The sequence below is a fragment of the Staurois parvus genome, unplaced genomic scaffold (assembly GCF_062004578.1).
Source record: "Staurois parvus isolate SC_StPar_1 unplaced genomic scaffold, SC_StPar_1.0 ptg000470l, whole genome shotgun sequence".
NCBI classification, from domain to species: Eukaryota; Metazoa; Chordata; class Amphibia; order Anura; family Ranidae; genus Staurois; species Staurois parvus.
Genome location: NW_028318266.1, coordinates 1,445,880 through 1,461,591, shown reverse-complemented (window position 1 = coordinate 1,461,591; position 15,712 = coordinate 1,445,880).

The window sequence follows — 15,712 nt, the reverse complement described above, 5'->3', positions numbered from 1 at the left end:
CTAAAAGATTGTTCAAAAATAAGAAGTCCTTTGTGTATTATAATAAGGCAGGTTAGTGTAGCTTCCTCTGGAGCCATTAAGCACAAAAAATACAAAATCCACCATAACAATATTTTCCTCAAAATTTATATACACCAAAAGGTGTGTATGGCAATTATGGGTTATCCACATTGCAGTAATCAAACCTAAAGGAGACTTAGAAATACCATAACCTTTTGAGTTATGGGCAATGCCAGCTTATCACTGGCCCAGGGCCTTCAGCAAAATGCCTGGGGTCTAAGACTAGAAGCTACTATCTTCTGGAGCAGGGGCGGACTGACAACTCATGGGGCCCCCGGGCAATAGGGGATCATGGGGCCCCTGTGTCCTTGCCCAAACTCAAAAAAGACTATGAAAAAGGTACAGGGGCATTTCATGGGGCCCCCTACTGACCCTGGGCCCTCAGGCAGTGCCCAAGTTTCCAAATGGTCAGTCCGCCCCTGTTCTGGAGAGATTCGGAGTGCAAGGAACATGCTGATAGAAAGGAAAGCAGAGTGACAGAGAGATGAGCTTATTAGTCTGCTGCTTCTTTTTTAGACTCCATGCACACTCGGCGTTTTAATAACACTGGTAGCGTTAGCTGTGTAAAGTCATGTAAAAAACGCAAGTTTTGTGGCTTTTTTTAGTGTTTTTGCATTAGCGTTTTGCTGCGTTTTTCCGTGTTTGCGTTTTTTTTTGCTCAAAAAAGTCCAAAAATGCTTTGCTGCATTTTACCGTGTTTTGCCACTTTTACCGCATTTTTCAGTGTTAGAGCGTTTTTCCAGCTAAAAAACTCCTCTAGAAACACACTAGTTCTGTTTTTTTTTTTTTCAGCCAAACAAACGCTGATTACATGTGTGCATGGACACACAGGATAACATGCCGGGGATGGACACATAGGATAACATGCCGGGGATGGACACACAGGATAACATGCCGGGGATGGACACATAGGATAACATGCCGGGGATGGACACATAGGAGAACATGCCGGGGATGGACACATAGGATAACATGCCGGGGATGGACACATAGGATAACATGCCAGGGATGGACACATAGGAGAACATGCCGGGGATGGACACATAGGATAACATGCCAGGGATGGACACATAGGATAACATGCTGGGGATGGACACGTAGGATAACATGCCGGGGATGGACACATAGGATAACACGCCGGGGATGGACACACAGGATAAAATGCCGGGGATGGACACATAGGATAAAATGCCGGGGATGGACACGTAGGATAACATGCCGGGGATGGACACATAGGATAACATGCCGGGGATGGACACATAGGATAACATGCTGGGGATGGACACGTAGGATAACATGCCGGGGATGGACACACAGGATAAAATGCCGGGGATGGACACATAGGAGAACATGCTGGGGAGTTTACTGGCTGTAGAAAAAAATGCCAAAAGACAAAAAAAGTCACAAGACTGCTATTTACTGCTGATGAGAAAAGGTATTTAGGGTTTATATTTACTAAAATAATTGCAATTCCATGTTCTGTGTACTGTGGGATACCAGATATAGTGAATGCAGGGTCCGGGGAGACCAGACATAGTGAATGCAGGGTCTGGGGAGACCAGATATAGTGAATGCGGGGTCCGGGGAGACCGGATATAGTGAATGCGGGGTCCGGAGAGAGCGGATATAGTGAATGCGGGGTCCGGAGAGAGCGGATATAGTGAATGCAGGGTCCGGGGAGACCGGATATAGTGAATGCGGGGTCCGGGGAGAGCGGCTATAGTGAATGCGGGGTCCGGGCAGACCGGATATAGTGAATGCAGGGTCGGGGGAGAACGGATATAGTGAATGCAGTGTCCGGGGAGACCGGATATAGTGAATGCAGTGTCCGGGGAGACCGGATATAGTGAATGCAGGGTCCGGGGAGACCAGATATAGTGAATGCAGGGTCCGGGGAGACCGGATATAGTGAATGTGGGGTCCGGGGAGACCGGATATAGTGAATGCAGGGTCCGGGGAGACCAGATATAGTGAATGCAGGGTTCGGGGAGAGCGGATATAGTGAATGCAGGGTCCGGGGAGTGCGGATATAGTGAATGCAGGGTCCTGGGAGTGCGGATATAGTGAATGCAGGGTCCTGGGAGTGCGGATAAAGTGAATGCAGGGTCCGGGGAGACCAGATATAGTGAATGCAGGGTCCAGGGAGACCAGATATAGTAAATGCAGGGTCCGGGGAGACCAGATATAGTGAATGCAGGGTCCGGGGAGACCAGATATAGTAAATGCAGGGTCCGGGGAGACCAGATATAGTGAATGCAGGGTCGGGGGTTTAGTAACACTTTAAGGTTTAGTGCCAACAGAAGTGTGATCCGAAGCCTCGTCGTTTTTCTGTTTGGCAAGAGCAGAACATCATGTATAATAGCATTGTTACTACCTCTATTGTACAGTACATGGCAGCTTCTCTCTGTTCATGGTTGTTAAGGATGCCCGTGGGTGTAGATATCGCCAAGTTCATAACAACCAGTGACGTCAATTCACTTACATGGCTGTGAATTCCTGGCCATGTAAGCAAAGGAGCCAGGGCAAGTTTAAAAAAATGCAAAGAAGTGAAAGTAAAACCTTCAGAGAGCTCACTGGTTTAGGTTCTGCTGCTTACAACAGACAGGAATACTCTAACCCTCCAGTGGGTACCCAACAGGTTACCAGAACAAAACATGATAATCAATGGAAAGACCACCAGACCAAATGATAAAAGTGTCCAAAGTTGCTTATTGGTTTGTACTGAAAAAAAAAAATCTGAGTTTCAGGGGCCAGGAAACTACCCCCCCCCCCTACATCAAGGCTTCAATTATAACTAAAAGCAACTTTTTCCGTTTTTGATAGGGATTAGAACACAAATATTATTACATTTTTATATATGTGCCTTTGTTAGGGAGATTCTCTCTTTTTGTCCTGTTTTCCATTATCATTGAACGTGAAAGTTAATCAAAATCCCACATTTTGGATTGTCCCCGGAAACACAGGGGAAATCTTTCAATGGAGACACTAGTTTTGGTGAACTGTGGGTCCCCAAGGAATTACCTTAATTTGTAGGGATTTCCTCTCACTTCCTGTTTGGCTATAGAATAGGAAGTGAAGGGTAATCTCTGCAATGGGACACAGATGGCGAAATCAAATCAGATAGAGGTTATAACCCTTCCTTACTCTATCCAAAATGAAAAACAAAAGTTTTGCCTATAGATCTACTTTCAGTTAAAATAATGAACTCATAATAAGCTTTTCTGAGTGACTATAAATGAAAGTTAATGGCTAGACTAGGAAAATTACTAGCTAGCAGCATATGTGTGAGCAATCAAGATGAGGGGGTACCTTGACAGGCGGGAACCTACCTGACAATGCACCTTGTCCCCTTGCTGATGAGGACAGAGGCCTCTTCTCCACTTTCTCGGCCAGGTGGTTATGGGGGTCTGGAAAGAGTGGGAAGGGTGTTTGCCCCCCTCCTGAACCATATCAGGCCACATGCTCTCATCTAGGGGGATACCTTGTCCCTATGTTGATGAGGATAAGGGCCTCTTTCTCATAACCCTGGCCTGGTTGTCCAGCGATGTAGATCCATATCAGTCACAATGCCCAACACCTTCTGACCTGCCAAAAGAAAAATATAAATGACCTCCAACCATGCCACGTCTAGTTCCTTTGCATCACTCTCACCGAATGAAAGGTCCAACAGATGACAAGTAAAGTAAACAAAGGGGCAAGTCTCCTGAGTTATGTCATTGACCGTATTTGGATATGTTCATATGTGATATATTATGTCAAAGGGATCCTGTCAGGGGTGCGGGTATGACCAGAAGTGTGTGGACTGACACAGGGAAACGCAGGCTTCAGATATAGTAAATAATATAATTTATTAAGACTAACAATACAAACGCAGTGCAAAACTAAACATAAACACAGTGCAAACAAACTGAACTAAACCTCCAATAGATAACAAACATACAATGCAAGAGTAGTCAGGCAGGCTGGGTCGGTAGCAAACGGGCAAACGGAGTACCAGGAGCAGGCGGCAGAGTGGTCAGGACTAGCCGAGGTCAGTACAGGCAGAGTTCAGGCAGCATCAGGACAGGAGTAACAGGATCAGGAAACCAGGGCCAAGCAAACAGTACAACAAGGCACTGACTGCAAGTCTGGCCATCCCTTAAATACAACCCCTGCAATCAGTTTCAGGTGTTTGGCTGACTGCAGCGGTGAGTCTCTGATTGCTGAGAGCACCCGCTGGCCATCCCTGGTACTGCAGCCCACAAGGCAGGTGAGTCTCACCATTATTGGCAAGTCCATTCCTGACAGTACCCCCCCCTCAAGGAGCGGCTTCAGGACGCTCCAAACAGTCCTAGCTGGGCAAAATGTTCCATCGCCCGGGTCTGGTAACTGGCGGGATATCAAAGACTGGCACATCGGGCTGGGCGCCGGACGGAGGCACATCGGGCTGGACACCGGATGGAGGCACATCGGGCTGGACACTGGACAGAGGCACCTCGGGCTGGACACCGGACAGAGGCACCTCGGGCTGGACACCGGATCACCAGGCAGAGCAGCAGGGACCGGGCCACCAGGCAGGGCGTCAGGCACCGGGCCACCAGGCAGGGCGGCAGGCACCGGGCCTCCAGGCAGGGCGGCAGGCCCCGGGCCACCAGACAGGGAGGCAGGCACCGGGCCCCCAGGCGGAGCAGCAGGCACCGGGCCCGCAGGCGGAGGCGGCGGGCCCCCAGGCGGAGCGGCAGGCACTGGGCCACCAGGCGGGGCAGCAGGCACCGGGCCACCAGGCAGGGCAGCAGGCACCGGGCCACCAGGCGGAGAAGCAGGCACCGGGCCACCAGGCAGGGTGGCAGGCACCGGGCCACCAGGCGGAGCGACAGGCACCGAGTCATCTGGCAAGACAGCGGGCTCCGAGTCATCTGGCAAGACTGCGGGCACCGAGCCATCTGGCAAAACAGCGGGCACCGAGTCATTAAGCTCGACAGCAGGCGCCGAGTCATCTGGCGAGACAGCGGGCGGCAAGTCATCTGGCAAGACAACGGGTGCCGAGTCATCTGGCAAGACTGTGAGCATCGAGTCATCTGGCAAGACTGCGGGCACTGAGTTGTTTGGCAAGACAGTGGGCACCAAGTCGTCTGGCGGTACAGCGGGCACCGAGTCATCTGGCAAGACTGCGGGCACCGAGTCATCTGGCAAGACTGCGGGCACCGAGTCATCTGGCAAGACAGCGGGCTCCGAGTCATCTGGCAAGACTGCGGGCATCGAGTCATCTGGCAAGACTGCGGGCACCGAGTCATCTGGCAAGACTGCGGGCACCGAGTCATCTGGCAAGACAGCGGGCACCAAGTCATCTGGCAGAACAGCGGGCATTGAGTCATCTGGCATCGGGTCATCTGGCTCGACAGTGGGCACCGGGTCTTCTGGCATCAGGTCATCTGGCTCGACAGCGGGCACCAAGTCACCTGGCATAATAGGATCATCAGGCTGGATCAGTTCATCAGGCTGGGTAGAGACATCATGCTGGGTAAAGACATTAGGCTGGGTAGAGACATCAGGCTGGGTACAGACATCAGGCTGGGTACAGACATCAGGCTGGGTAGAGACATCAGGCTGGGTAGAGACATCAGGCTGGGTACAGACATCAGGCTGGGTACAGACATCAGGCTGGGTAGAGACATCAGGCTGGGTACAGACATCAGGCTGGGTACAGACATCAGGCTGGGTACAGACATCAGGCTGGGTAGAGACATCAGGCTGGGTAGAGACATCAGGCTGAATTGTGGGCGCCGAGGCACCAGGCTGCACCACAGAATGCGGGTTCTCAGATGGCAGGCTGACCGGTTTGGATGGTATTGGTTGGAAAGAATTTTCGCCTTTTCCTGGTTTTAGTTACCGGAGCACTGTAAGTAAGCGCAGGTTTGTAAACGGATAGAGCAGCTGAAGACAGAAGAGCTGGAGGATGGAACAGAGGAAGGAGCAGTTGCTACAGAGGACTTCTTTACATGGTTAAAGGCAGGATAGGTGCAGCGAGTGGGAGCAGAGGACTGATATGTGGTAGTTAGCAGAGTATACTGGGCCGTCACTGGGGGTGCTGTCGGGGATGCAGGAAGAGTGCCTTGAGCAGAGGAATGATGTTGTAAGCTGACTGAGGCTGGGTGCAACAAGTCTGACCATGTCTGCAGTATGGGTTGAACAAAGCTGAGCTTACACAAAGCCTGTCTGGTCAAAGACTGCACTGCGTTTATACAGACCCTTAATACCTGTTGTGAACATGCAGCATAATGCTCCAAGAAGCAATCCACATCATCCTCTAATAACCATACCAGGGACTCTACCTGGTCTGCACTAAATGGTGGAAAAAAGTCATTCCTGCTTTCGGGGGTACCAGATGAAGCCAACTCTGCACACACCTGAATCAAAGGTTGCACCTCAGAGAGTTCTGTGCCCTGATCTACTACTAGAACATGAGCGACCCGTATACATTCTAGCAGTTGATCCCGGGTATACTCCCTCAGAGTCTGATAAGCATACTCTCTGTCATCAAAGACCAGCAACGACAAATACACAACCTCATCAGGATGCATCCTTCCCAGCAACAAGCCAAGATGGCTTCCCTGTGCAGCCACTTCTGGTCAGGAATGGCCTTGTTGTAATGTCAGGGATGCTGGTATGTCCACAAGTGTGTGGACTGACACAGGGAAATGCAGGCTTCAGATATAGTAAATAATATAATTTATTAAGACTAACAATACAAACACAGTGCAAAACTAAACATAAACACAGTGCAAACAAACTGAACCAAACCTCCAACAGATAACAAACATACGATACAAGAGTAGTCAGGCAGGCCAGGTCAGTAGCAAACGGGCAAACGGAGTACCAGGAGCAGGCGGGAGAGTGGTCAGGACTAGCCGAGGTCAGTACAGGCAGAGTTCTGGCAGTATCAGGACAGAAGTAACAGGATCAGGAAACCAGGGCCAAGCAAACAGTACAACAAGGCACAGACTGCAGGTCTGGCCATCCCTTAAATACAACCCCTGCAATCAGCTTCAGGTGTTTGGCTGACTGCAGGGGTGAGTCTCTGATTGCTGAGAGCACCCGCTGGCCAGCCCTGGTACTGCAGCCCACAAGGCAGGTGAGTCCCACCATTATTGGAAAGTCCATTCCTGACAGATCCCCATGATGTCATTTACCATGTATTGTCAACGGGAGACCCTGCTCCTTTGTTTATACCAGCTGTTATGTGCCTGACCTATCATTTGGTGGGAGTGATGTGACGGGATCAGATGTGTTTTGGTGGTAAGGCATCATGACTGACTTGGATCTGGTGGATGACGGAACTGATGATAGACGTACATTGTAGAATTTTTTTTTTATTTAAAGGAATTGTCAAAAACTTTGTCTATCTTTATTTACACTTTATATATGTGCGCATTACTCATTCTCATGGAGGGGGGCATTATTGTTAATAGGGGCCTCCAAATAAGCCCCCTACCCACAATCCCCTACAAACACCAGGACAGGGTTGAGGTAAGAGGCCTTTGTCCTCATTAACATGGGGGCAAGGTGGGACATGGTGCTTTGTTGGGGTTTTCCCCCCTAGCAAGGTATCTCCTCCCGTGGATCATGTGGTAGTTTTGGGAGTGCACTCTCTTTTTCCCCCTTCCTGATCTGCCAGGCTGCATGCTTGTGTAGCACCCTCCTAGACAGGTGCTAGGTTTAGAGTTAGTATGTGTTTTGATAGGTAAATTTAGCTGGTACGCTGTAGTCAGGGTAGTTGTGATTGTTATTAGGTAAAAGCATAGCTGGCACACTGTAATCAGTGCTGCTGTGTTCTAGTTAGGTTTGCTGAGCTGCTTCCAGCCTGATAGCTCTCTCTGCATCTAGAAGGCTTGAGACGTTTCTGGATGATAGGTGTGGAGCTATGCGGATGGCGGCATGAATATTGATACAGCCCTGGCCTATCCCAAAGAGGCAGGTTCTGACAGCATGCTGGGATACTGTATATATTCAGTGAGCACACTGGGCTCTGGTTCTTTCCTGTATAGGATGACTGGTCCAGCCTGGAGGGGGCATGCTGCCCTCCCAGGCAATGCTGCTGCATCTGCTGTCATGGGCCTCTGGTGGATGACCTGAGGGCCTAAATACTGAGACCCAGGTTCTGCTAAGAGCTGACTGAGGGGCCATCTACTGCTACTGGACTGGTATCATGGAGGAAGGCAACCAGCTGTCCTTGGGCCTTTTGGGTACAGACACTTCTAAAAGGATCCTAGAGACTTTGTGCTGCTTCAATCCCTCTGGTGCTAAGTCAGCTGTCTAATTAAAGGGGATTTTGTCCACTTAATCTCCTACTTGAAGGGACTCTGCTCTAGTTTGCTACTACTACCCTAAAGCCTATTGTTTGTTTGCAGCTCCTACAGGGCTAGCACTTCACTTGGATAAGGGTCTGCTATGGATTTTTGGTGGACATCATGCTTTTTTCAATATTTGCATGGGGTTCTGCTTTAAGGTCCATACCAGACCCTGTGTTTTTGACAAGAAAAGAGCCAATACAGTTCTTCCACACTGCAATATGACTGCCCGATCAAGCTCTCTGTTGGTGTAGGGCTTATGTTCAGTTGGGTTTACCCTCTATCTGAAACTGAACAAGTAACACTCCAGGGATACACTGATGAAAATATAAAAATGGTTCACTAAGCCATCTACCTCCTCAGCAGGGGTCGGTATCTTCTTTTTTGAGAAAAAAGGACTGCACCCTGCATCCATGCATCGACTAACAAACGTTTAACAAGGTTATTATCAAGAAATGATATCTGCTCCCATTGATTCCCAAGCTCTTTCAATATCCTCAATCTGCCAAAATCCTCACTAGGTTGGATTTTCATGGGACTTATGACTTAATCAGAATTTAGATCAGAGAAGGAGACAGAGTGGAATAAAGCTTTCCATACCACGTTTTGGCACTTTGAGCTCCTTGTAATTTCCCTTAGAGCTTGCAACACCTAGGGATCTCATCAACATTTTTATGGCTGTTTACGTAGATGATACTTTCATTTTTTCTTCCTCTCTAGAGGAGCACTAGAACACAGCAGTTTAATGCCATCTCTGTACTTACTGCCAGTATGTCAAACTCAAGAGAGAAGGACAATCCATTTCTTGGCTTTATCTCTACCATAGGCATGGCCGGATCTAGGGGGGTGCTGGGGTATGGAATGCATCCCTCCTGTGCCCCCCCCAATTCAGTTGTGCCTCCTCAGGCTGGTTTTCTCACAGATGTTGTGCTTGGTTGATGAGCCCCTCTTCCCATCCTCACACTCAGGGCCGGGAGAAGCGAAGGAGATAGCTGGGAGATAGTTTGCAGGTAAGGAAAGAGTGTATGAATGATACGATGTAAGAGCGATCTCTTCTCATCTGTTGTATAGAGGAATAGAGGAGCACTCTTACGACAGGATGAGAGAGCACAGCACGCTTGCACCTCCTCACAGCTCCTGGAGGGTTTGGTAGCGGACCTCATGGCAGTGGAATTGTATACAATGGGGGGGATTTATGCTAGAAGGGGAGATTGGGGGATTTGGGCTAAGAGGAGTATGTGAGCTTGGAGGGGGAATTTATGCTACAAGTTGGTATGGGGGGTTTGTTCTCTGCTAGGAGGGGGGGGGATTTGTGCTAGCAAGTGAGCCACATGTGTTTTCTGTCTCCTCTTTAAATACAGGTTAGTCACATTTGTATGTGTTGCACCCTCTTAGTTTATCTAAGAGAAGCTGGATCCTAATGGTTAGACATGAGCTGAGCTCAGGGGTCAAATTGTGGTCAGGGCTGAGAGACTCTGCAGGCCAGCCCCTCTGGAATTTCCCCCTGCTCTAAGGCTTTTGGGGAAGGCCTTAGATGCAGTAGGTGGATCTAAGAAGTGGCGGGTTGCACTCGTGCGGGGTCCTAGCCAATCTCCAACAAGAGGTTGGCAAGGGGCTGGACACCCTTGAAAAGCATTGGAGCATGCTCAGTAGCAGGAGTGTGGAGAGCTGGAGGGAGATTTTGAGAGGAAGATGTGAAGCTGTGAGGAAGGAGGCTGCCAGGAGACCAAGTGGGATGGGGCCTGCCTGTGAGTCTGGAGCTGGAAAGGCGGAAAGCTTGGAACTCACTGGCTCCCTTGAAAGAGGACCAGCTGTATGGCAGAGAAGAAGCAGCCCAGCTGATAGGCCTGAAAGCCTGTAGCAGCAGTCAACCCACAAGTGGTGCAGGAGAGGAACTGAGTGAGTACACTTACACCCCCCTGGGCAGATAGGGGAAGGAGCACTCTGGTGGGAAACCAGATTAGCCCCCTACTAGTGACTGTTCAGCACTCTAAAGGGACAGGAACTTGATCCCCTGCTCAGGGACACCTCCAGATTGCTGGGTGAAGAGGAGAAGTTCATCTAGGGTCTGGGGTAGTACATAAGGAGATGCTGGCTAGCTCTCCAATAGATACTGTGCTGCAGAGAAAACTTGTGAATAGTCCCAGGAAGTTTGTTCTCAGTTGTCGGTTCCCTTGGGCATCCTCTACCTCCCTTACTCGATCCCACTTCTAAATGCCCTTAATAAACTTTAAAAACAAAGCTCAATGACTAATTCCCTGCTCAGCAGTATACAGAATGTATTTATGTGAATGTACACTATGTTTATATGTACAGTTGCAAGAAAAAGTATGTGAACTCCTTGGGATTACGTGGAGTTTTGCATGAATTGGGCATAAAATGTGCTCTGAACGTCATCTAAGTAACAACAATAGAAGAACACAGTCTGCTGAACATAATACTACACAAACATTAGATGTTGCCATGGTTTAATTGCACATAACATGTAAACATTCACAGTGCAGGGAGGAAAAAGTATGTGAGGCCCTAGCTTAATGACTTCTCCCAGAGCTAATTGGAGCCAGGAGTGAGCCAACCTTGACTCCAATCAGTGTGATGATATTGGATGTGTTGCTGACAGCTGTCCTGCCCTTAAAAAACACACACCTGTTTTGGGTTTACTGGTTTCAAGAAGCACTGTCTGATGTGAACCATGCCTCGCAGAAAAGAGCTCTCAGAAGACCTACGATCAAGAATTGTTGACTTGCATGAAGCTGGAAAGGGTTACAAAAGTATCTCCAAAAGCCTTGATGTTCATGTGTCTATGGTAAGACAGACTATCTACAAATGGAGAAAGTTTAGCACTGTTGCTACTCTCCCTAGGCGTGGCCGTCCTGTAAAAATGACTGCAAGAGCACAGCGCAGAATGCTGCATGAGGTAAAGAAGAATCCCAGAGTGTCAGCTAAAGACCTACAGAAATCTCTGGCACATGCTAACATTTTTGTTGACACATCTACAATAAGGAAAACATTAAACAAGAATGGAGTACATGGGAGGACACCACAGAGGAAGCCATTGCTGTCCAAAAAGAATATTGCAGCACGTTTGAAGTTTGCAAAAGAGCACCTGGATGTTCCACAGCACTACTGGCAAAATATACTGTGGACAGATGAAACCAAGATTGAGTTGTTTGGGAAGAACACACAACACTATGTGTGGAGAAAAAAAGGCACAGCACACCAACATCAAAACCTCATCCCCACTGTAAAACATGGCGGAGGGAGCATCATGGTTTGGGGCTGCTTTGCTGCCTCAGGGCCTGGACAGATTGTTGTCATTGATGGGAAAATGAATTCCAGAGTTTATCAAGACATTTTGCAGGAAAACGTACGACCATCTGTCCGCCAACTGAAGCTCCGCAGAGGATGGGTGATGCAACAGGACAATGACCCAAAGCATACAAGTAATTCAACAAAACAATGGCTGCAACAGCACAGAATACGCCTTGTGGAGTGGCCCAGTCAGAGTCCTGACCTCAACCCGATTGAAATGCTGTGGCATGACCTTAAGAGAGCGATTCACACCAGACATCCCAAGAATATTGCTACACTGAAACAGTTTTGTGAAGAGGAGTGGTGCAAAATGACTCCAGATCATTGTGCAGGTCTGATCTGCAACTACAGGAAACGTTTGGTTGAGGTTATTGCTGCCAAAGGAGGGTCAACCAGTTATTAAGTCCAAAGGTTCACATACTTTTTCCTCCCTGCACTGTGAATGTTTACATGTTATGTGCAATTAAACCATGGCAACATCTAATGTTTGTGTAGTATTATGTTCAGCAGACTGTGTTCTTCTATTGTTGTGACTTAGATGACGTTCAGAGCACATTTTATGCCCAATTCATGCAAAACTCCACATAATCCCAAGGGGTTCACCCACTTTTTCTTGCAACTGTATGTAAAATTTAATTTTGACCCCTAATTCTATACAATCAGAATTGCTTTTCTTGCGCATTCAAAATGGCGGCAAGAACTGGCACTTCTCTAAAAAGCGATACTCGATGGATTGCTTTTTAGAGGAATTTGACTGTGCACATGGTTGCGAGGAAGTTGCAGTGTGGTTCCCTTCACCTGGGGATGTACTTCTTGCCGTGGCCACAGCATGTATATGAACATGGATGCTAAGGAGGAGCAGATGGGGTAGTAAAAATGCTGCTCGACCCCTGGGTTTTACTGTTCCTAATATCATGTGTGATCGAGCCCTTTGTTCACATCGATGTGAGAGCATATTGGGCACCCTATTCATTCCAATGGGCTTCCCTACCCACAGAAACGCAGAAGTCACCAACCCTTTATTAAAAATCATGCTGCACCAAAAAAAAAAAAATCATCAAATTTGCCAGTGTATGGAAGTATCATTAAGAATTAATGGCACCTTTGAACATCTGCTAAGGATCAGCATGTCTGTGTGTCGGGAACACATATGATTTTTCACGCGTTCCCCAACACGCACTAATGTGAACCAAGAGTTAGACTAGGGTGCCTCAAGACCGAAAATACTTTTCAAGGGTGCCCCGATTGGAAAAAGGTTGAGAAACACTGATCTAAAAACAAGGCCACCTGTATATGGATATGGATCATCTCTCTGATGGCCATTTTTACCACTTCCTTGGACTCCCCCTCATACTCACACCAACACACTCCTTTCCTTGCACAAGGAGTTTTGGACAGAAACCAAGGTTGCTTCCAGAAAACTCTAGCCATCAGTGTACATGGATTGATAAATGCCTTGACCAGGCAAAGGAACAGGTTCACATTACTGGAGACCTTCAGAGATGCATATACTGGAATTGTAAGTTCTCATGCACACTTGACATTCTCCTAACACTGGTAACCTTAGCTGTGTAAAGTCACGTTAACCACTTCCAGTCCGGACACTTTCATCCCCTTCCAGTCCGGACACTTTCATCCCCTTCCAGTCCGGACACTTTCATCCCCTTCCAGTCCGGACACTTTCATCCCCTTCCAGTCCGGACACTTTCATCCCCTTCCAGTCCGGACACTTTTACCCCCTTCCTGTCCAGGGCAATTTTTAGCTTTCAGCGCTATCACACTTTGAATGACAATTGCGCGGTCATGCAACACTGTACCCATATGAATTTTTTACCATTTTTTTGAGACAGATAAAGCTTTATTGTTGTGGTATTTATTCACCGCTGGGATTTTTATTTTTTTTTCCTATGTAAATGAAAAAGTCCAAAAATTTTGAAAAAAAGTGTTTTTCTTATAAAATTTTGCAAATAAATAATCTTTCATCATAAATCTTGGCCAAAATGTATTCCATTATATTTTTAGTAAAAACAAAATAAGCCAAATTAGTTTATAACCAAAAATTATAATTTTTAAAAACTTTTTTTACATTTTTATTTAATTTTTTTATATTATTATTTATGGGGTTTTTTTTGTTTTTTTTTTACATACTGTCACCCTAGCAGTACAGTGTCACCATGGTGACACTGTACTACTTGTGGGGGGTGATGATTTTTTTTTTTTTACAGTGATTGCTTTTACACCCATATAGGATATAAAAGCAATCATTTCTCTTTCTCTCTGTCTGCATTCTTGCAGTCATTGAGTAATACTGAGTGAGCTGTGATTGGTCACACCTTGTCACATGGTACAATGCTGTTGTGAATAGCCTTGTACCATGTGACCTCTGTGATCATTCACAGATTTCACACGTAGTAAGCAATGATGTCACAGGTGACATCTTGCTTACTACTTTGCATGTGATCACTGATTGGCCAATCAGTGATCACATGATCGGGACCTCGTACAGAGGTCCTGTCCGACGATCGGTGTTTCACTGTGTCCGGAGGACACAGCGGGCACCGGATTGCAGGGAGCGCGCACTGCTAGAAAAGGCGGCTGCCGTTTATGAACGGCAACCCGCCCCTGGAGTGCCACCGCCCTGCCGTTTATAAACAGCAGGCAGATGGCAAGTGGTTAAAAAGTAGGTTTTTCAACTTTTTTTAGCGTTTTTGCATTAGCGTTTATTTTGGGTCAAAAAAGTCCAAAAAGCTGGTTTGCAGCGCTTTACTGTGTTTTGCAGCATTAGAGCATTTTTACAGCTGAAAAACTCCTCTAAAAACCCACTAGTTTTGGGGGTTTTTAGCCAAAAAACATTGATTCCAGTCTATGTGTGCATGGACACGTAGGATAACATGCCAGGGATGAACACATAGGATAACATGCCGGGGATGAACACATAGGATAACATGCTGGAGATGGACACATAGGATAACATGCCGGGGATGGACACATAGGAGAACATGCCGGGGATGGACACATAGGAGAACATGCCGGGGATGGACACGTAGGATAACACACCGGGGATGGACACACAGGATAACATGCCGGGGATGGACACATAGGAGAACATGCCGGGGATGGACACGTAGGATAACACGCCGGGGATGGACACACAGGATAACATGCCGGGGATGGACACATAGGAGAACATGCCGGGGATGGACACATAGGATAACATGCTGGGGATGGACACATAGGATAACATGCCGGGGATGGACACATAGGATAACATGCCGGGGATGGACACATAGGATAACATGCCGGGGATGGACACACAGGATAACATGCCGGGGATGGACACATAGGATAACATGCCGGGGATGGACACACAGGATAACATGCCGGGGATGGACACACAGGATAACATGCCGGGGATGGACACATAGGATAACATGCCGGGGATGGACACACAGGATAACATGCCGGGGATGGACACATAGGATAACATGCCGGGGATGAACACATAGGATAACATGCCGGGGATGGACACACAGGATAACATGCCGGGGATGGACACATAGGATAACATGCCGGGGATGGACACATAGGATAACATGCCGGGGATGGACACACAGGATAACATGCTGGGGGGCTTACTGGCTGGAGAAAAAAAAGTCAAAAGCCAAAAACAGCCGCTGTAAAAATGTCAAGTGTGCATGAGGGCTAAGAATGTTACACGCCACACACAGGATAGTCATGCAGGAGCCAGCAATCCAACCTAGAGAACGTTTTATCCTCAGCTTCATGGACCGGCAGAGTTCACTGTCATGAGCTATGTTAGATTGTCATAGCTGAAGTCTAAGTATTTTAGTCAACCAAAACAAAAGATTAGCTGAGACAGAAGAAGCCTTGTTTTTTCACTTTCGGACCAATCTGTTTGCAACCTGTTTAAAAATTCCAACTCATATGTAGGGCTGGATGAAATTTAAGCTGAAGTACTCCAGGCAGGGGCGGACTGACCATTTGGAAACTCG